Source organism: Mesoplodon mirus, assembly GCF_964341445.2.
Source record: "Mesoplodon mirus genome assembly, chromosome: 6".
NCBI classification, from domain to species: domain Eukaryota; kingdom Metazoa; phylum Chordata; class Mammalia; order Artiodactyla; family Ziphiidae; genus Mesoplodon; species Mesoplodon mirus.
In genome coordinates this window covers 87,772,848-87,794,753 of record NC_138982.1, presented here as the reverse complement: position 1 = coordinate 87,794,753, position 21,906 = coordinate 87,772,848, and the positions used below count along the sequence as shown (strand labels likewise).

Below are 21,906 nucleotides of genomic sequence, written 5' to 3'. Positions count from 1 at the left end.
ATTGTCAGCCCTCTCTCCCCTGCACTGCTCCATCAGTCACTGCTCTTTCTTCTGCTTTTAGTCTTCCACCAATATGTTGAAGCCTCTTGTGCCCTTTTCCATCCTGGTTAAAGAGAACTGATAACTTTTTTATTATTCCTTTAGTATTATTGGATATATTTTGGGGAGTGAAACCATAAAGGTGTATGCTTAATCAACCACCTTGAAGCCGAGATTTCTGTCTTAATATTATTACTTTCTAAAGCCTCAATTATGATTTTACTACTACCTACAACACACATCAATAGAAATTAATATCTCTCCTATTCACCTATTCTTTTATTTAACCTTTTTTTTTTTTTTTTTTTTTTTTTTTGCTGTAAGCGGGCCTCTCACTGTTGTGGCCTCTCCCGTTGCGGAGCACAGGCTCCGGACGCGCAGGCTCAGTGGCCGTGGCTCACGGGCCCAGCCACTCCATGGCATGTGGGATCTTCCCAGACCGGGGCACGAACCCGTGTCCCCTGCATCGGCAGGTGGACTCTCAACCACTGCGCCACCAGGGAAGCCCTAACCATTTTTTTAATTGAAATATAGTTAATTTACAATGTTGTGTTAGTTTCAGGTGTACAGCAAAGTGATTCAGTTATACATATATATGTGTGTGTACATATATATATATATATATATATATATTCTTTTTCAGATTCTTTTCCTCTATAGGTTATTACAAGATACTGAATACAGTTCCCTGTGCTACACAGTAGGTCCTTGTTGTTGATCTATTTTATATATAGTAGTGTGTATCTGTTAGTCCCAACCTCCTAATTTATCTCTCCCACCCGCTGCTATCTCCTGGGTAACCATAAGTTTGTTTACTATCTCTGTGAGTCTATTTCTGTTTTGTAAATAAGTTCATTTATATCATTTTTTTCGATTCCATATATAAGTAATATCATGTGATATTTGTCTTTCTCTGACTTACTTCACCTAGGATGATAATCTCTAGGTCCATCCATGTTGCTGCGAATGACATTACTTTATTCTTGTTTATAGCTGAGTAATATTCCATTGTGTGTATATAATAAATATATATATATATATATATATGTACACCACATCGTCTTCATCCATTCATCTGTTGATGGACACTTAGGTTGTTTCCATGTCCTAGCTATTGTAAATAGTGCTGCTATGAACATTGGGGTGCATGTATCTTTTCAAATTAGAGATTTCTCCAGATATATGCCCAGGAGTGGGATTCCAGGGTCATATGATAGCTCTGTTTTTAGTTTTTTAAGGAACTTCCGCAGTTCCATATGGAAGTGTTTTCCATAGTGGCATTCCCACCAGCATTGTAGGAGGGTTCCTTTTTCTCCACACCCTCTCCAGCGTTTATTACTTGTAGACTTTTTTTTTTTTTTGCGGTATGTGGGCCTCGCGCTGTTGTGGCCTCTCCCGTTGTGGAGCACAGGCTCTGGACACGCAGGCTGAACGGCCATGGCTCACGGGCCCAGCCGCTCTGCGGCATGTGGGATCTTCCCGGACCGGGGCACGAACCCGTGTCCCCTGCATCGGCAGGCGGGTTCTTAACCACTGCGCCACCAGGAAAGCCCACTTGTAGACTTTTTAATGATGGCCATTCTGACTGGTGTGAGGTGATACCTCATTGTATTGATAGTTTTGATTTACGTCAGTGTTGAGCATCTTTTCATGTGCCTGTTGGCCATCTCACCTGTTCTTTCAATTCCGACTCCCACTATCCAGTTCTGACTCTCACTACATCGCACCTAGGTTATTACAATTAACTGACTAGTCTTCTAGCTTGAATCTCTACCTTCTTCCATAAACCATAACTCAAATCATGTCAGTTTCCTGCTCGAAAACCTGTAATACTCCCTACTGACTGTAAAAGAAAACCTAACTTTGCCTAGCGTTGAAAGTTCTCAATAATCTGTCCTCTGAGCAATTTTATCTCTGTCATTTATCAGATTACTTCTTCCTCCTAGAATGTCCCAACTTCCCATCTCTACAGCTTGAAGTCTTCTTCCCCTCCCCCCTTTATTCACACCACAGCTAATGTGCTACCTCCTTCTGGAAGACGTCATTGATTTGTTTACTCTCTCTCCATGCCTCTCCCTCAGTCCTCCAACTCTGAGGTCTCCCAGCCCACTGGCTGAGCCACTCTCAGAGCATCTGTCACCAAAGGCCTGTATGAGCTTCCGAGGGCAGAGATCTGTGTCATTCTTGTCTCTACGACCAAGCAGAATGGCTGGCACATAATAAGAATTCAGGGATTATTTGTTCAAGCAAAATGACTGAATTTGCTTTTCTCTTTTTTTAAGAAGTAGCCACCTTCTAAGATTGCCATGCAGACCCTCTGCCCACTGCATTTAGAGCTTGGCAGATGATAGTATTTGAATATTATTTGGTGAATGATTGGATGTTATTACTACCTTGTTTTTCCTTAGGGAAACTTTAAAGCCCTGCAATTTATCACCTTAGTATGAACCAGGTAAATCTAATTTATGCTAAAATAATAATGGAAAAGGGCTAAAATTCAGGCTCTCGGGACATGGTGAGCATTTGAACTGAGGTTATTTAGAAACCCAGCCTTTATTATCTCAGAAGACCCCAACAGTCAGCCATTAGCCTGGCTGGGTCCCTGCCTACCTGGATAATGGAGCTGGAGAGACCAAGAATCAAGGGGAGAGAGGGAGAGCCAGAGACAGACAGTACCAGTGGGACAATGTTTAAATAACCAGGCTGCAGCCCTATGAAACAAGGACGGTGATCACTTTCCAAACAGCTAGTAGTGACTAACGTGGAGGTATTTAGGAAGGCAACGGGGCTAGGGAATTGAGTAAGTCCAAGGGGACAAAACAAAAATGGAAACATGAATAAATACTGGGAATTATTTCCATCTTTCTATTTCATCTACATGGAGTGTATCAGTCATTTTTTTTTTGGTTAATTAGGTCAACCTGGGTAAAAGTTTGTGCTGTTTAGTAGACCAAATTCACTAGGTAATAAATCAAGTGCTGTTTCTTGTCCTACATACCCAGAAACTCTCTGAGCTGGGCAAATCCTTTTTAATTGGATGTACTTGGAGGGGAAATAGAAGCAGAATGCACTAGTATGTTTGTATGTTCATGCATACATGCGTGTGCATATATGCACACCCCCTAGATATTGGATCAGACATGCTTTAAAGGGATCCTTTTTCCTATCATTCATCCTTCTCTTTACAAGCCAGAGCAGTTTACCCAGGCTTCTTTCCTAAGATGCCCTATGGCATTCCTTCAACAATCCAGGTCTATTTGAAAGTTTGTGGCCACTCACAATTTTAACCCAGGGGGCTTTTCAGGTAAAGAGCCAGAGAATTGGGCTGTTGGGGAAAAGTCTCTTGTGTAGGGTGCCAGGATGGGAAGGAGACTTTCTAGTTTCTCTGCTTTTCTCCCTTGGGTTTTCTAGGTATGATCCTGTTGTGGGCCCTGGGGACCTGGAGCCAGCAAAGGGGTTAACAAAGGTTCCCCATCAGTGTTTCTCAGGGATTCCTGACAGAGCCCATCAGAGCTGCCTTTTGTCACTGCTGCACGCTTTAGTGAGTCTGTCAGGGCTCTCAGACATCGTGTTCCATGCTGGATTAATCCTGCCTGCATTCAAACTCAGGATGTGGGCCACAGGGAGGGAGAGGGCAGGGGGGAGGGAGGGAGGGGGAAGTGGGATGGGGAGAGGAGGGAAATAAGGTGGGAGAAGGAAAAGAAACTTTGAAAGTACCAAGTAAAAAACCTAGGAAGAAAAAAATTAATTTGCAAAATTAAGGGAAGAATATAGTTTGGACAAATTAAAGCTAAAAATCTGAAAAGAACAGGGGACCAAAAAAAAGGGGGTAGGCCCAAAGTCTCAGAATGTGAGGGACATTCAGTATGGGAGCAGAGAGACTCAAGCTCCAGGCTAGTTCTGTCAGAGGTGGTTTATTATTTTTTTGTTTATTTATTTTTTATAAATTTATTTATTTATTTATTTGCTTTTGGCTGTGTTGGGTCTTTGTTGCTGTGCGGGGGCTACTCTTCGCTGTGGTGCACAGGCTTCTCATTGCGGTGGCTTCTCTTGTTGTGGAGCACAGGCTGTAGGTGCGCAGGCTTTGGTAGTTGTGGCATGTGGGCTCAGTAGTTGTGGCTCACGGGCTCTAGAGCGCAGGCTCAGTAGTTGTGGTGCATGGGCTTAGTTGACCGTGGCATGTGGGACCTTCCCAGACCAGGGCTCGAACCCCTGTCCCCTGCACTGGCAGGTGGATTCTTAACCACTGTGCCACCAGGGAAGCCTGTTTTATTTTTTTAGAAGATTATAAAGCAGACCGATCATTCACTGATTCATTCTCTTACTTGGAGCACATTAAGTAAGGGCCGATGATGCGTGGTCCCCATGCCAGCACACACTTGGAGAAGTTCTCATATACTCAGTTCTGCCATAGCTTACTTGAAGAACTACAGAAGGAGATTCAGTACACCAGAGCCTCAGTTTTACCGTCTGTAAGACTTATACCCAAATCAAACCTACTAGAAGAGCACTTTGGCATTCCCTCAGTGAAAGCAGTTTTCAAAAGAAAAACACTGCTGGCTTGACACGTGATGAACTCCAGGTGTAAAAGTGCCTGTGCATCTTGCAGCTAGAAAGCCCCTCCTCATCTGGGCTGGCTGACACTCCAGTCTCTTCCAGTGCTGTGGTTATGGTCTCTCAGCTGAGAGACGAGGACAGACATATGAGATCTCTGTCACTCTGAGTGAGCATCTTGAGGGCAGAAACTAAGCCTAATTTATTTCTATTTCCTCTCTGCACATGAAACCTGATACTTAGTAAGTGCTCAGTTACTTTTGTTCATTGTTGGAGAGGGATCAGGAGAGGCATCAGAGAATCCGTGAATATGAGCTAGGCCTTGTAGCATTAATGTACAGGCTGCATTTGGCATACAGAAGGTACTCAATAAAGGAAGCTTTCCTTAGTAAGTTTGTGGAGAGGAAAAGAAGAGTAAGGCAGAGGGGCTGAGAAATAAAATGCATGCCGAGTTCAAGGAACAGCACAAGTGTGGCTAGATAGGTGTCCCCCCCAACCTTTTGTGTTTGTAAAAATGGCTAGAGGAGCTAGTTTTGACCTGCGGAGTCCTGAGGTCTCTACACTCAGAATTTCGGATTCAGTAGCCCTGAGGGCCAGCGAGGATATCTGCATTTTAAGCAAACACTACCAGTTTGTTTTCTTACAGGTAGTCTGCCAACCACACTTGGAGAGCACAGGCCTGGGGATGTGGGAAGTGGGGGCAGTGGGAGTGGCTTGAGTGTGTGGAAAGATGAAGCTGGGGTTGGTTGAGAAGAGTCTGGACTCTGTCCAGGAGGGGAGCCCTCCAGGGCTTCTAAGCAGGGGAGTGACAGGGCCTGATCTGTGATGGAAATCAACTGTTCTTACTAAAGCTCAGGGCATTTTCTCTTTGCTTCTGCTCCATTAGATATCATTGCTTCAAGGGCCCTGAACAAATAACGTTCCATTAAAGCTTCCAGGTTTTGTAGGACCCAGAGTTCCAGTTACCAGTGGAATGTGAAGTTCACAGGCTGTGTTCAGGCTTGCAAGGAGAGGATTAATTAGGTAAAAAGGCAGTTGCACACATAAGTGGGTGCCCACACCCCAGTCTGGCCTGGTGTTTTGGTGCACTCATTCAGGCATACAATACTCTTTTCAGTTCTAAGCGCCACCTCTTGAAACAAGTTAAAAAGCGAGTTCCAAGTGAGGTGCCCAAGTGCTGTGTTTTACGCAGGCTAATGATCAACAGCCTTCTGTTTTTATGGTCCTGGCAACCACACTGGGCTCGCCCTGCTAAGGATACCATAGAAAAGAATCCCGCGTTTCACATCTGACTACATAGCTAAGTGCAGAAAATTATGTTTTAGGTTAAAAACAAAAGTGATGGGTTTACTGAAATTATTGGTTTCTAAAAATTTGTGCCTATGGTTTTTTTTTAACATTTAAAAAATGCCATATGTTTCACTGTGTTGGGACAGTGAAATTAAAATTAACATTAGTAAAGTACTTTACCCCTTGAAAAGTACTTTCACATGTTATATCTCTATTGATTCTTAAAATAGCCTTGTTAGATAGGTATTATCATTATCCCCATTTTACAGATGAGAAAACGAAGTGTGTCTTACTGATTTGTTTAAATCCATACAGCTGGAAATTGTGGCTCCAGAAGCCAATCTCAGGTCTTCTGATTCCAAGATCCATGATTTCACAGTTGCTGCAGAAACCCTGGCAATCAGTGGGAATGCAGATATGTCAGTTATCCCCCTCACACCTCAACACTCTCCTGTAGCTCCGCTTCACAGCTAGTTGCCTCAACATTTTGTTCCTTTCAAATATCTTTGACAGAGAGGTGAGTGAGGTCATGAAAACTATGTCTAAGTTGATGGTCAACTAGATTGGAAACAAGATTGCTTTTGAGAATGAAACTGTAAAGTTAACTCTGGTAGACAAGTGATATCCCAAATCACCTTATAGGTGTTAATAGAATGGCTCCCAAACCTGTAAGATGTGTGACACATCTAAGAAATTATATGGCAAGCAGAAAGGAGAGTTGGTCATCATCCCAGAGACAAATGTGGCAAGACCCACTTGAGCTCAGCTTAGAGGAAGATGTGGCCCAGTGACTTGACCCATACAGGCCCAGTGGCATGGAACCCTTTGCTGTGATAATAGATGCTTCTTAAAATTTGGACCAAAAACCCTAACCCCCTTGTGTTGTTTCCATGCTCACTGAAGTAACTCTGAGATTTGACTTCCCTACTTAAGTGTCTGTGGGGTCTGAGAGATACAAGTCCCCAGGCTCTCCAGGTGAGCCCCAACCTGGGTCCTGGCCAAGCACTCACTTGCCCTTTTGAAGCATCCAGAGCAAGTCCTGGAGGTGCTGTCCATAGCTCCAGAATAGGCCTTAACATTTGTGAAGGCCAGCACTAGTCCATGGCTGCTTGAATGGGCCTCCAGTTTTTAAATGAGCGACTTAAAGTGAGAAACTGATTTTTCCATTATGCTTCAAAAAAAAATTTTCCCACCTCCCATCTCTGTTGAGACATTCTGAACTTGCTGCCATTCGTACAGTGCATTTTGTTCACTCTTAGAGAAATTCAGACATGCCTTTCTCCCTTTTCTCGCTTGTCTCCATCTTGCTTTGTAACTGCATGATCCCCACTCATTTTTTCAACTCTGTATTTAAGTAACTTTACAGAAAAGTTGCAAAGACAGTACAGTGAGTTCCCTTAGATCCTTCACCCAATTTCTCTCTTATTACCATCCTTAACAACCAACTTCAATAATCAAAACTAAGCAACTAACATCATTACAATACTATTAACTAAACTATGGACTGTATAGATTTCATCAGTGTTTCCACTAATGTCCTTTTTCTGCTCCAGGAGTCAATCCAGGGTCCCACATTGCATTCAGTTGTCATGGATCCTTGGTCTTCTTAATCTGCAACAGTTCCTTAGTCTTTTCTTGACCTTAACACTTTTGAGGAGTATTAGTTATTTTATAGACGGTCCCTCAATTTTTATTTGTCTGATGTTTTCCATTTGAGGACAAGAATACCACAGAAGTGATATGTCCTTCTCAGTGTATCATACTGGGGATGCATAACATCAAAATATCTTACCACTAGTGATGTTAACATTAATCACTTGGTGGTATCTCCTGGGTTTCTTCACAGTAAAGGCAGGTTTTTTCGTCTTTGTGACTAATAAATATATTGGGGGTGATACTTTGAGACCGTGCAAACACCTTGTTTCTCTTCAAACTTTTGCCCACTAATTTTAGCATCCATCACTCGTTCTTGGCCTGAAAAATTATTGCAGTGGTGTTCTAATAAAGATTTTCTATTTCCCTAACTGCTTCTACATTTATTATTTGGAGTTCTTCTGTAAGGAAGAGCTGCCCCTTCTACCTCATTCATTCAATTATTTATTTATATCAGTATGGATTCATGGATATTTATTTTGTTCTATGAGTTATAATCCAATACAATGACTGTTTGTTTTGTTGCTGAAATTTTTCCAGCTTTGGCTGCAGGTTGGCCATTTTGCCCTTTCAACACTACCCAGCCTTTTTTGGGTACTTCCTTGCTTCTCTAGCAGCATGAGATGCTCCTGTCTCAACTTGTATTTATCCCACCCCAGCCCTGGAATCAAACACTTTTCTAAGAATCCCTAATTCTTTAGATTGGAGAATGGGATGTAAAATCCAAGACTTAGGTGGTGGGTGTGCTCACTGCTACTGGGATGTCACTGCTTCTAGGCCCTCTCAGCAGATAGAGCTAGGAAATCTATGGATGAATACTAGGAGCATACTAGGTATGTATTCAAATCTATATTTATTTCTGTATCTCTCTCTCACTATATATATATATATATATATATATATATATATATATATATAGTGAGAGAGAGATATAGATATATGTATGTGTGTGTATATACATATATTATATTACATATATATATATATATATATATATATTTTTTTTTTTTTTTTTTTTTTGCGCTATGCGAGCCTCTCACCGCTGCGGCCTCTCCCATTGCAGAGCACAGGCTCCGGACGCGCAGGCCCAGCGGCCATGGCTCACGGGCCCAGCCGCTCCGTGGCACACGAGATCCTCCCAGACCGGGGCACGAACCCGCGTCCCCCGCATCGGCAGACGGACTCTCAACCACTGCGCCACCAGGGAAGCCCCATATATATATATATTTTAAACCATGAGTTCATACTGATACCTCTGACTCTCATCCAAAACCATAGATTTCATTCTAGCCTTCCCTCTTTCCTTATTTGTAACTTATTACTCTGACCGTGAAAAGCCTGACTTTCATCATCTACAGTGTATTAAAGTATTCGTTCAACCCTAATATATACACCAAGTAGTTTCAGAATTGCTAATCTGTATATCCATGAAAAATAACTTTACTAACTAGAATGCAGTATTTGTGTATAGTTCTTTTTGCCATTAGCTTTACAGTATCCAGCCAAAATACTGATTTCCAAAGTAACTTAGTTCTTTTCTTCCCCACTGCATTATGGTTCTGTTATTCATTTGCAATATAGTTAGGTTCAGTTGTTGTAGTTTGTATTCCGTTTGGGGCCCTTCCTTCATCCTGGTTCATTTTTTTAAATTTATATATAGTAAAATTTTCTTTGTGAAGTATAGTTCTATGAGTTTTGACAACTGCATGTTATGCATTTTTAAGTTGTTTTCTATATTCATAAAATTGACATTTTTTTTCTAGCTGTATATATCTAGGCATTTCCATTTATTTTTCAAACTGTTTTAGAACTTTATGGATTGGTCATTCCTGAGGGAGAAAAGTTTCAGCATCTCTGTTTCACATCAGAAGGGCCCAAGTTGAGGAGCCAACTTGTGTCTGTAATGCAGCCACTGCCTCAAATTTGGTCAAATCATGATTTTCCATCACCTAAGGAACCCAGGTCTGCACAGTCAGATTGGCTGTGCTGTCAATCTCTATTGGCTCTTAAGACATCAAACAGCTGATGAGGGGAGGGTTTTTGGGACCAGGGTTGAGAGAGAAAGAAATATTACAGGCTGGCAGCTGCAGCGCTTCCTTTCTCCTTTTGTTCTTTTCCTTCCTTTCTTCAGATAACAACTACCCACTACCTACCATATTCCAGAAGTTGTGCAATGATGTTTAAGGCCCAGGACCCGGCTTCAAGAGTTTCACATCAAGTAAGGAAAATTGAAAATACATCACAGTGTGAATGGCATCCCCTGTGGTTGAGAAACATGACAGGCTGAAACAATTATTAAAATGGTGAGTAGGTGCTATGATAAGGGTAAACACCAAGTGATATGGGTCCTTGGTTAACAGGCACCTCTCACATGCTGGGGAGATGAGGTGGGCAAGGAGGGCCAGAGGAGTTAACACTTGAGCTTAGCTTTGCAGGACAAGTAGGAGTTTGGCGCAAGAGTCAGTAAAGGTACTCCAAGCAAGGGCACCACATACACAAAGACCTAGAGAAATGAATGATCTGGAATGATCTAAGGAAGCTCTATATGGTGAGGGAGGCATTAGGGTCAGGAGTGGGAAATGGTAGGATCATATTGAGGAGATACTTGCTAGGGACTGTGTGAAAGGTTTTGTGTGCTTTGCCAAGGAGTTTGATTTCACACTAAAAGTGGTGAGGTCACTGAACAATTTCAGGAGGAGAGACGGATATGGCATGATCAAATTTGCCATTTCTAAAGGTGTCTCCATCAGGAATGTGGAAAATGGACCAGTGATGGAGGCAGATGGGACATAGGGAGATTAATCAAGAGGCTTTTGCAATATGAGAAATGATGCATGTCTGGATTAGGGCACTTGCAGTAGGGACTGAATGCAGGTAATGAATTCTGGGGAGACTTTAGATGTGGCACTGCAGGAGTTAGTGACTCCTGAATGAAAATAGTGAAGAAAAAGGAGGCACCAAAGATGATTCCCAAGTTTTTCTGACAGCTAGATAGATCATGGTGTTACTCACTAAGGCAGTTTGATTTCAGACTAACTTTTTTTTTTTTGGTGTACATCAGACAGATATAAAAAAAAGAGAGAAAGAAGCAGATTTTTTTCTGCTAAATAAGTGGGGTTTTGCTAATATTACTCATATTCATTGAGGAGGAACCAAATAAGAAAGTCTCACTGCTCCATGCCATCATTCTTAGACCCCACTGTAGAATAAAGGAGATGATTCCGTCCCAAGGGAGAGTAGAAAGTTACAGTTTCAGGAAAGTTTGCCTTTGGTGTGTTCAGGCAACTTCATGGGAAGGTGGTCAGTGTGCTTACACAGAGCCTTATACTCAGAAGGGCCTCTTGCTTGGTTTTAATCTCTGTGGCCGCCATCTTGAAAGTCTGTCTTTGAATTTGTGTTTTGTAAATGAAGTTAGACTGGACAATGAAGCATACTCTGGAGGCTTGGAGTCTCAGCTCACATGTGGTCCTGCCGCCCTCTTCCTCCCTGGGATAATTTCTCAGCTGTGCATTCCTTTGAACCCTCGTGCCCTAGTTTCCCCCAGCCTTCCCCTCCCCATACCTGCTCCTCAGTTGCCTTCTGCCCCAGGTGGGGGCCTGAGCATAAATATGGGGAGGGTTGGGGTACAGCATGTACTCACCCTGCATCTCAGAGAAGGGCAAAGCAGTGGCTGTCCCCACCCTAGGCTGGCAGGTCCACAGACTTTCAGCAGAAACCTGGACATGGGCCTCTAGCCCATCCCCTAGTGTGTCTTGGTGTAGAGATTACAACCCCTTGGGGGTCACCTTTCTGCTGTGGGTATGAAAAAGGGAGATTGACTCCCTGACTCCTGACTGGGACCCTCTCTGCATTTTCATTTTGCACTGAACTCTGCAAATAATATAGCCTATCCCTGGGTGTGTTGACCAATGGCAGAAAATGGTGTATGGAATTGTTCCAACTCATCATGCCTCCTCCAGAAACTAGGAACTTTCTTGACCTGTCAGAGGAAGAACAAGACATTCAAGGAAGGGTCAAAGAGGGTGCAAAGCAGAGACCAGGTCAGGAATGAATCCCGTTGCCACAGACTTTTGGAAAAGACTCAAGCCCCTTCTTTTTGGGACCAGAGGGGCATGGTCCTGACTCTTACTGATTGTGACCAGACTTTTAGGGGCTGGGCTGCACACACACAATAACCTACAAATCATTTTTAAAACATTCAACTACTCACAAATAAGTATGCAAGTAAAAATGACAAAACCTGAATAAAGTCATTGATTGATATATCAAAGTCAGTTATTAAGATATTGTTAAGATATCTATAAGATATTGTACTACAGTTAGGCTAGATATTGTGTTCCAGTTAGGGGGAAATCTCTGTATTATTTCTTACAACCCATGTGAATCTATAATTAACTCAAAATAAAAAGTAAAAAAAAATATATGCCAATCATGTGCTATCATTTCAAACGTACCGTTAGCATCTAAATGCAAAATACTAAATAATAGCCATCCAACTTTATATTTAAGACAAATCAGTCTTTACATGCTTTAGGCAAGAGCCTGGTTTTTGATAACTATGATTTCGCCTCAGGTGCAGTACCAGTTATTGGTATCCTTTCAACATTCCAGACTGTATAGATCCATCAGGCTTCAACTGCTATGACAGAGATACTTGATTTTATTAATTCTTCGTTCAACTATTTATATATGGGGCACTCATTTTGGGCCAGGTATCAGGCTGAGCACTGGGGGTACAAAGATGAAGCAGGGATCGCCTTTGTGCTTGAAGATACTCCAGTCAAGAGAAGTCAGATGGACCCACAGTTAACCACTACAGTGCTCATGATAGATGCTGTAATAAAGGTAAGAAGAGGGGTCCATGGAAGAGAAGTGAAATTGGGGAGGGGAGGTTCAGGCATGTTTTCCTAGAGGAGGTAATGTTAGAGGAAAATCTTAAAGAGTAAGTAGGAGTTAGGGGAACACAAAAGAGAAGAAAAGGTTTAAGTCAGGGAAGACAGGAATTGGGCAGGCTGGGAAGCATGAGAAATTGTGGTGCTTTGAGGAAGGGCAAGGAGATGCCGGAGCACAAGATACAGGTAGATGGGCCATGGGCGAGCCAGGCTGGAGAGGTGGGCTGGACCAGAGCAGGGAGCACTTGTCCCCTTATACCAAGGGATCTGGGAGCCACTCATAAACTTTAAGTAAGGTAGTGACATGACTGATCCTGTCTTCACCTCTCCTGGATAAATAAGGACAAGGCTTATGGATTTTTTTTTTTTTTAAGGAATAAGAGAATCAGTGGGCTGTGTGATTCATTTTCTTAGTCCTTCCTTATCCCAGGCAGAGATTCATAGGTAAGGTGCTTCTCAAATTGGGCCCACCAAGCCTCAAATGATTCCATTTCCTTGTTGATGAATCCAACCAATAGAAGGCAAAGAAGATAAATCTGGGTTCTGAATCTGAGTTGGAGAGGTAGTGGGGAGGCTCATACAACATCACCAGCCTAGTATCTCTGTCTTCCTCTCAACTCCCCTTTCTTCCTCATGGCCTCTGCCCTGAGGGCTACTCCCTGAAACCCAAAGAAGTGGGGTGGGGGAGGTTAATGTGGGGCACAGCTGGTTTTCTGTTGCTGTGACCAAAAGTCCTAGTAAATCCCTGGTAACTCATGAAAGAGAAAGAAAATAATATATTGAGAGCAAAACAAGCAAGCACACTACCTGTCTCTAAGCTTGCCATGGCAGCTTTGGCATTTGATTCTGCTCTGCTCAGTCCCTGAAACATTGATTCCCCTCCGTGGAAGCATCTCATCGCTAAATACCCTTCCAGGATGTGTGAGAAACTCCTTCCCTCTTAAATGGCTGACTGAACAAATTTAACGGAGGCTGTTACCCACTGAGTTCGGTATCAAAGCTCTGAGGTCAAGTTCTCCTTGAGTTTTTGCTTTTATCTGGAGTCTTTCGCCTCCTGCCCTCCACTGCCATCAGCTTCACAATATCAGACAGATGGAGTCTGGGCAGCTCCAGGATCCACATTTCTCAACCTAACACACGAGGAGGGTAGGGGGAGAAAGGATGGAGGGAGTTGACGAATGTAGGGGTTTCATTCGGGACTAAATGGGGCCTGTGCTTGCATCAGAGGATCTTATATCGTGGAAAAATGGAGTCTCTTAGAACTCAGTGTCAATAGACAGATTCCATTTGTCTGAGACTTAAGGAGTGTGCAAAATCAAGCATGCAGCATGGGTAATGGAAATGGCCTTGTATTACTCTATTTCCCATTTCTGTGTCCTAGCTGTACCTCTGACTCAAACTTTTACTAATATAACCACCACTTATAGAGTACCCACCAAGGGTTATATTAAATATATATGTAAAATAATGGTCAAGGCATTGGAACTGACCAATCAGAATAAGTGCTAACTGTAAACAACTGGTATAGTTGCACCAGATGACCCACTAAGAGTCATATACTGAGAGATACTTCATATATATTATTTTGAATTTTCACAGATAAAGAAAGTGGGATTCAGAGTATCCAAGCTCATAGAGCTTAAGACTGGATCCAAATCCAGATTGATCCCACAATCTTGCATTTTTATGTCATCCTCCCCCTAGGGTACCTTTGTCTGTAGGCAGCCTCAAGGGAATCTGGAGAATGATTCCTTAAAGTCAAAGAACACATGGCCAGTAGGAACACCTGAGCTGGCAGTGCTGGACGACAGAAGTCAGTCCCAGCCAGCTCAACTTGAATGGGGAGTAGATGGCATTGTACCAGGCTCACCTGTAATCCTGCCTCAACCTGCAATTTAGGGTTTAATTACACACTGTCTTGCATTGTTTACTAATTGTTGCAGAGGTCAGTCTTATACTTTTATTCATCATTCTTCATTCAGTCATCAAATATTTTGGAGCAACTGGGCACATTCCTTCTCTGGCAGCCCTTGTGATAACCAGCATGGAGAGGTAGGCTAACTCAGATAACTAGTTAATGGCCCACTAAAGAGCAAATGAGGGCTAATTTGCCTTTCTATTTTTTTTTCTTTTTGGCCGTGCCATGCACCTCATGGGATCTTAGTTCCCCAATCAGGGATCTAACTCATGCCTCCTGCAGTGGAAGTGCAGAGTCCTAACCGCTTGACCACCAGGGAATTCCCTAATTTTCCTAATAATAAATTAATGAATTAACTTTTGCATTTATTTTGAAAATGTTTTCAGATATTGCTTTAATAAATAAAAACTATACATTCAACAGCTAGAATTTGAAACTAGGAAGTTGGACGCACAAATATTTTATTTCTAGCACCTCTGATCAAGATAAAATGTCTTTATCCAAACATTAGTTTTGGGAATAAGAATGTATACAAAAGCCAGTTTTCTTATTATTGTTAGTACTGTGAATTTTAATATCTAGTCTTTAATCTAGATATCTTAACTCATACGTCAGAACAGCATTCTCTTAAGGTATACAATCCTTGGACTCTTCTGTTAATTACAGTTAGTAAGTCACCTTAGCTCTTTGAATGTATTTGGATGTCCTATTAAAAAAAAAACAGTCATTTGGAAGCCCACAAAAGATTCCTTAATGGCTTGACAAAATTCAAGCATCTTCTTAATATGCCTTTCTTACTCCACTAAGAAGCCTGTAACTCATGAAAACAGTTGCAGGGAAACCATAGGTTGCACTTGAAAAACCCCAGGTTTCAGAATTAGTACCACCACTTAGTTGCTAGGGATCTTAGGCAAGTTACTTGAGTTTCCATATCTGTAAAATGGAGATAATGAAACCTACGGGAAAGGGTTGCTGTGGGGATTCGAGATTACACATACACACAGAATCCAGTCCAGAGGCTGTGAGCAGTAAGTGCTCAAAAATGTTAGTTTATTTCTCAGGGGGTTGTTGGGAAGGTTAAATAAGATCATAAATATAACTGAGCTCACATAGTAAGAAATTACTGTTCCACCCTTCCCACTTGAGCATTGTCTCCACTGTAGTGAATATTTGGCAGTTGTTTTCTTTATCTGTGTAGTCATCCAATCTGGACAATTCAATCAAGTCTCCACTTGGAGCCTTGTGTTTGATGATCTCATTGTTGTGGAGATCTGAGAGTTGAAAATATATATTGGAGCCACGACAGGACAGTTTTGCAATAGCAGCCAAAAGCCCTTAAAACGTTCTGTCCGTTGATCCAAAACTCCTACTCATAGGAATTCACCTTTAGGAAATAATCAGAATTATAAATAAAGATTTATGACAAGATGTTTAGTCAACTGTGATGCATGATCATAATAAAAATAGAAATAATCTAAATACATGACAATAGGAGAATGGTTGAATAAATAACAACCTCTCTGAATAGCACACAGCTGTTTAAGTTGAACTTTGGAGAAGATTTAATGACATGGGGAAAATAATCACATTTCAACGTTAAATTTAAAAAGTAGGATCACAACTTGTGTATACAGTGAACACAATTTTACAAAATATGAAAGTACCAGATCAATCAGTGAAGAAACTGACCCCTAAGTTAATAAATGCATAAGAAAAAAATACAAAATATTGAATAAAGGTATCCATTTATGCTGCCCTTTTAAACATCTTCCAGTTCTGATCAATTAAAATCATATACTCAGTGAAGATGAACTATGGATTTGTATGATGAGAAACAAAAACGAGAAGAATGACTAGAAAAAACACTCTGTTAACAGTGGTACCCGTGGGTAGTGGGATTAAGGTAATTTCCCCCTTCTTTGTGCTTTTCCATATTTTCTAAATTTTCTTCAATGAACATATTTTATCATGAGGAAAACAGATTTATATTAAAACAGGGGAGATTATCAAGTCCCTATTTCTCTCTGCCTATGTGTTAGTAATTTTCTCAGCACAATTCTTTCCAGATATCCTTCACCACCAAGGTGCCCCCGTCCATATGATACAAATGGAGTGTCTACAACACACTAAGGAGGTAGCATCCTCTCTTCATGTCACTCACTGCGATTCCTTCCAGTTCACTCTGCACAGTTTAGTGATATGCAACTTATATGGATCTACAGTCCCTGCCTACCCACCCCCAACATAATAAATGTGACGATCACTTCCACACTAAATGCTGCTTTCTTTTTTTTTTTTTTTTTTTTGCGGTATGCGGGCCTCTCACTGCTGTGGCCTCTCCCGTTGCGGAGCACAGGCTCCGGACGCGCAGGCTCAGCGGCCATGGCTCACGGGCCCAGCTGCTCCGCGGCACGTGGGATCTTCCTAGACCGGGGCACAAACCCGCGTCCCCTGCATCGGCAGGCAGACTCAACCACTGCGCCACCAGGGAAGCCCAATGCTGCTTTCTTGATAGAGGCCCAGATAGCCCCCAAGGAAGCAAAACACCAGAGGGATTCACCATGAACAAAGTGGAGAGTAGCAGAGAGCACCTGATCACAAGCCCACACTCTGTTTTGAGATGGCTGGGCGGTTAGAGTGGGGTAGGGATGGTAGGGATAGGGAAACTAATAAAGAGGGGAAGGGAGAATTAGGCAAGGAGCTTGCTCCAGGCAAAGGGAGAGAGTTCAGAGATACAATGTTCTTACACGGGTAATAATAATAAACACAATTATGTTAATACAAAGAGCCATAAAAACAATAAACACATGTGAGTTGCCAACAGTATGCTTGGTGCTGCGGCAGAAATAAGCCCTCTCAGTTAGGCTGTGATCTGCATTCTGTCTGAACTCTGTGGGAAAGATGAGCAGCCCCACGAGCAGCCTGGGATGGCGGGAAGCACAGGCCATGGGTCTTTCTCCTGGTGAAATAATGTTGGTAAGGACTTCAACCTTCTTTGTTTTCTGTTGTGCTCTGACTGGTTGACTTAGGGTTCAGGGGACACCCAAAGGCCAGAATGGAGGAAATCAAGAGTCCTAGGAGAAAGTCTTTGGAAGAAGACAATGGGAAGGGGTAAGAGGCATCTTTGAGATGTTGATCAATGAATAGTATGTAAAAGAATATAGATGAATCAATATGAGAGTTTCATACATAGTTTCCTCATTGGTATCCCACATTATCAGTGAGAGTGGTACTTGGAGTCATCTTTGAAAAACAGACAGCTCAATACTCTGCTGGGGGCTCTGGGGAGAGGGAGTGTTTTCACTGCAGTGGAAGGCTAGCTGGCCCATTCCCTTGGGAAATTGAGAGTTCTGTACCCAGGATGGGCCCCAGGCCTGTACTCGTGAGTTGTGCCCTAGAGCAGGACAGTAAGAAGGTGGAAGCTGATATGGGCATTGAGTGGAGAGAAAAATAGGCCTTGGAGAATGTTAGGGGGAGAATGTTGGAGATTAAGAGAAGGAAAGTGGGGAGGGAGGGAACTGGAGAAGAAAGGAGCGGAAAGAATACAAGTGCGTAGTTCAAGGAAGGAGTTTATAGTCTTTTTCACCTTGTTGAAAATGGATCATCCCCTTTATCCACTTTCCCCTGGGGACAGACCCAAGAATCCAGGCACGTGGAGCTGAACGTTCCAGATACATCAATAAAGGAACTGGCTCGTGCCTGGATTTCCAAAGGCATGAGAAAAAAATAGTACAACATATTAATTAAAAGATCTTTGTGTTGCCCTTTTAAACATCTTTGGATTCAGCTTCAATTAAAATCATATACTTGGTGTAAAGTATGCATTTTTACTGATGAGAAACTGAAGAAAACAAAGTTGAGGCCCCAAAAGGCTAGGTGACTTTCTCAGAGCCACATGGCAGCTCGCTGCCTCCCGGTGCGGCTCTCCTGCCATAAAGGAGGCAGCACCTTCCTTCTCCCCACTCCCCGCCCCCGCCCCCCACCCCCACCCCGCCTGTCCGCTTTCAGAACGGTTCCTTCCCACTTTGGCACAAACTCCAGCAAACGCCTGCCTTAACCCTTCTGGGTCTCGGTCTCCTCAGCCTCAATATAAGGATGTGGACTGGATGACCCCTCACTATGTTTCATCACTTACAGATTAAGAAGGAGACCATTTGCCACCAACTCAGTACGTGCTTGACTTCTCAAGAAAAGTAGTTTTTAAAACGTGGCCCTGGACACACAGCATCAGCACCACCTGAGAACTTACTAAAAATGCAAATTCTCGGCCCTACCTCAGACCCTACCGAAGCCGAAACTCTGGGCGTGGAGCTCAGCAACCTGTGTTTTAATAAGCCTGCAGGGGGTTCTGATGCAGCTCAAGTTTGAGAACCGCTACTCTGGATGTTTTTCTGCCCAACACTAAAGGGAGGGCTTAACACGCACACGCGCACAAGGACGTAACTAACTTTTCTCTGTGGCCGCTACCCCCTCCCTCGCCTCCCCCCTCCCCAATCCTTTTCCTCGCTCTTCCATCCTGGGATGATGAATGGAGGTCAGGGCAGGGCGCTGTCAACGGAGGAGGACGCGGCGAACCCTCCCTTTCCCGACCCACCGGGTGGGTCGGCGGGGAGGTAGCATTGGGGCTGTGGTTTCCTTATAAATTTCTCGACAGCCGCTGCCCCATTTTGTGTGTGGGGGTGTAGGGGCGCGTTTAACAACAGAGTTTACTTTTAATGATTTATCCAATCATTTGTTTGCAGAATGAAGGAGACCATTAAGAAGGGGGGGTGTCCGTAAAAGACTTGGGGAGAAGAGACTGGACGAGAGGAGGGAAGGATAGCGTAGCAGAGCAAGGGTCTGAGGTGAAGCTAAAGAGAAGTGGGGGTTCCGGGGAGCCCGTGGGTGTGGGAGAAAGGCGGAGGACTTTGCTTTTGGTACCGGAAAGAAAGTGAAGTTTGGGGAGAGCACGGGACTAAGGCGCAACAGAAAGAAAAATGGGTATTAGGAGAAAAACTGAGTTTGGGGGGGACTGTTTTTTTTTTTTTTTTCCCCAGCTTCCTTTCCAAGACTTTCTTTGCTCCACTTTGCTCCTCCCCCTCTTCCCCGCCTCTTCTCCCCCCTCCCCCTCCTCCTCCTCGCGCGGTAATGGGAGGCTCCTAGGCAGAAGCAAAAGAAGGAATTGTTTGCGAGTTCAGTCATCCAAAAAAGCTTCTTCCATATGGAGGGACCGGGTGCGCAGGGCGCGGCGTCCCCTGCCTTGTCCTCCCGCTGCTGCCGCCGCGGCCCCCGCTTCCTGCCGCAGGGACCGTGAGCCCCGGCCCGCCGGTGTCAGACGCCGCGAGCGCACACGCACACTCACACTTACACACATACGCGCACACACACTCCCACTCACGCCCGCCGCAGCCGCACGCACCCGCACGCGCCCTCCCTCCCCGGCCCGCAGCTTCTCGGTCCGGGGCTCCTTTGTTGCTCCCGCGGCCGCCGCTCTCCCGTATTGTGTGTCCCCGGGTGTCACTGTGCGGGTTGTGTGTCCGTGCGGCACCGGGCTGTGTGGCTCTCTCCGCGCTCACCGCGCCCCCGGGCCCCGGCTCACCCTTCCCAGGAGCCGGCTGCACCAGAGGTGAGTCACGTCGCTGAAGTTTGTTTTCTTTTCATAAAAAGTTGTGTTTATTTGTTGGTTTGGGGAGGGGAGGGGCGGGAGGCGGCCGCAGGCCGGGCGATACCGAGGAAGCGCGGGCGGGTGGCTGGTGGGGACGCGCCGGCGGCGGGAGCGGGTCCCAGCGCTCGGCCCGCGGGCTCCGGCGGGGGGCTGCGGCCGAGGCGGGCGGCGGGGTGCCGGGTTGCCGCCTCCGGGCTTGGGGGCGCCGCATCTCGTTCCGTGCGGGTGCGGTCTGGACGGTCGTTCCCGGAAGCTTCCCGGTGGAAGAAGGGCCCGGACAGCCTCCCAAACTTTCCCGGAGGTTGACACCGGTCTCCGGCTACCCAGCGCGGGGCTCTGGGGAGAAACCCACATGGGGTCGGCAAATACACAGCACCACCGCACACCCATTTGGCCTCTTAGGGGGTGAGGGTTTACCGTCTCGGCGTTTAAAAATAATAATAATAAATAAATTTTTAAAATTAAAAAAAAAAAACTAAACCCAAATGAGGGACCGAACGGACCGGGAGCAAAACAGTCCCAGAAAAGCATTCCCCGCTAGAGGGGTGGAAGGGCTGAGGCTGAAGTGAGGGTGTCCAGAGGTGTCTGTGGGTTTGGGGCAGCGTCGGGAGGAAGTGTGTGTGTGTGTGTGTGTGTGTGTGTGTGTGTGTGTGTGTGTGTTCGCGGGCACAGCGTCCTCCTGGGGTTGTTCTCTTGGGGGTTTTTGTTGGTGTAACTGTGAGAGGTTGGGAAATGATCCTTTGGAACAAGTGGGAAGGGGCTGTGGAGAAGGGCAAGGAACCCAGGAAGAATTTTCTGCTGGATTTTTGAAGGCTCTGCTTAACTTTCAGGGTGCCCAGCGTTAGTTTGCTCTTCCAGATGGTAGGAGGATTTTGAGGGCTGGATGTGCAGGCAGACCTGGTGGAGTTTAAGGAGCCCTAGGGATTTGTTTGCTTAGTTTTGTTTTGGGTATGGGATCGCAGTGGCAGTGTTACTTGAAAGGTTGTTGTGTGCCTCCAGAGATGTGGCAGTAGAGCTAAGAATACCCAAACCACACACCAACGATCCTAAACAGGCACTTTCTGGGCGTGGTGGGGTGTTCTGCCTCTCCCCCGTCCCTTCTCAGCAAGTTCAAATGGGTTTGCATAAGTTTTTGACCCAGAGTTACCTCTTTGAATGGACTGAGTGAAAAGTACGTTTTGGTTTCAGGCCCTTGTGCCACCTCCAAGTGCCTGTACCCAGCTCACATTTGTCACCTAGATCTTTGTTACCCAGAACTTTGCAAACGCTGGCCATTGAATGAATGAAATTTTCAAAATTCTTGAATGCACAAACATTTCTGATTTATTCCACAATTGGGCCCTAAGCAGGCAGCCTAGCCCTGTGATGGTTTTTCATCTCTTTGGTTACAGTCAATAAATCAATATCCATTTTCTCAAGGGCAGCATGACAGTATTTAAACAGTCTCCTTGGACTAAGGTGGGGACTGATGCCCCCATACATCTGTCCAACCTGTTTTCTGAACTTAAAGTGAATCTGAGGCAAGAGTTTGGCCGTTTTGAGGTATGTAACAGGTTTCCCAGGAACGTTTCTGAGGTCTTATAATTGGTACTTTTTAATGGTTTCATAATTGAAATCTACAAGTTTCCCATGGTAATCTTGAAGCACCTTGGGGTCAGTGGGACAGACGGCAGGGTGAAAACAGAAGTGGAGTTATGATTTTCCTGCAGGATGAGTTTTTGGAGCAAGTGTATGGAAAATGAAAGAAGTAAGAGTTGCTGCTTTGCTGACATTGCCTGCCCCCAACTATCGCTTAAAGTTTGGCCCTTTAGGAGGCCGGAGGCTGTCTACACCTATGAAATCTGAGGATTGAGATGTCAGACACTGTCTCATTCATCCTCTGTCAAGAGATCTCAGAAGAGGAACACTGCAAGAAA

General features: G+C 44.3%; 1 protein-coding gene across 5 annotated transcripts in view; it reads left to right on the top strand.

The window, feature by feature from the left end:
• The first annotated feature begins 18,883 nt into the window (after window positions 1-18,883).
• BOC (BOC cell adhesion associated, oncogene regulated) overlaps window positions 18,884-21,906 on the top strand; it is an 81,300-nt gene continuing 78,277 nt past the window's right edge. The window contains exons 1-2 of one of the 5 annotated variants that reach the window (XM_082625894.1): window positions 18,884-18,943; window positions 19,089-19,190. The gene's annotated coding sequence lies outside the window, so the exon portion shown is untranslated. Of the gene's footprint in view, window positions 18,944-19,088; window positions 19,191-19,238; window positions 19,952-21,381; window positions 21,533-21,906 lie in introns of those variants that run through there. The other 4 variants (XM_082625893.1, XM_082625892.1, XM_082625896.1 and 1 more) reach the window with 4 other exon arrangements.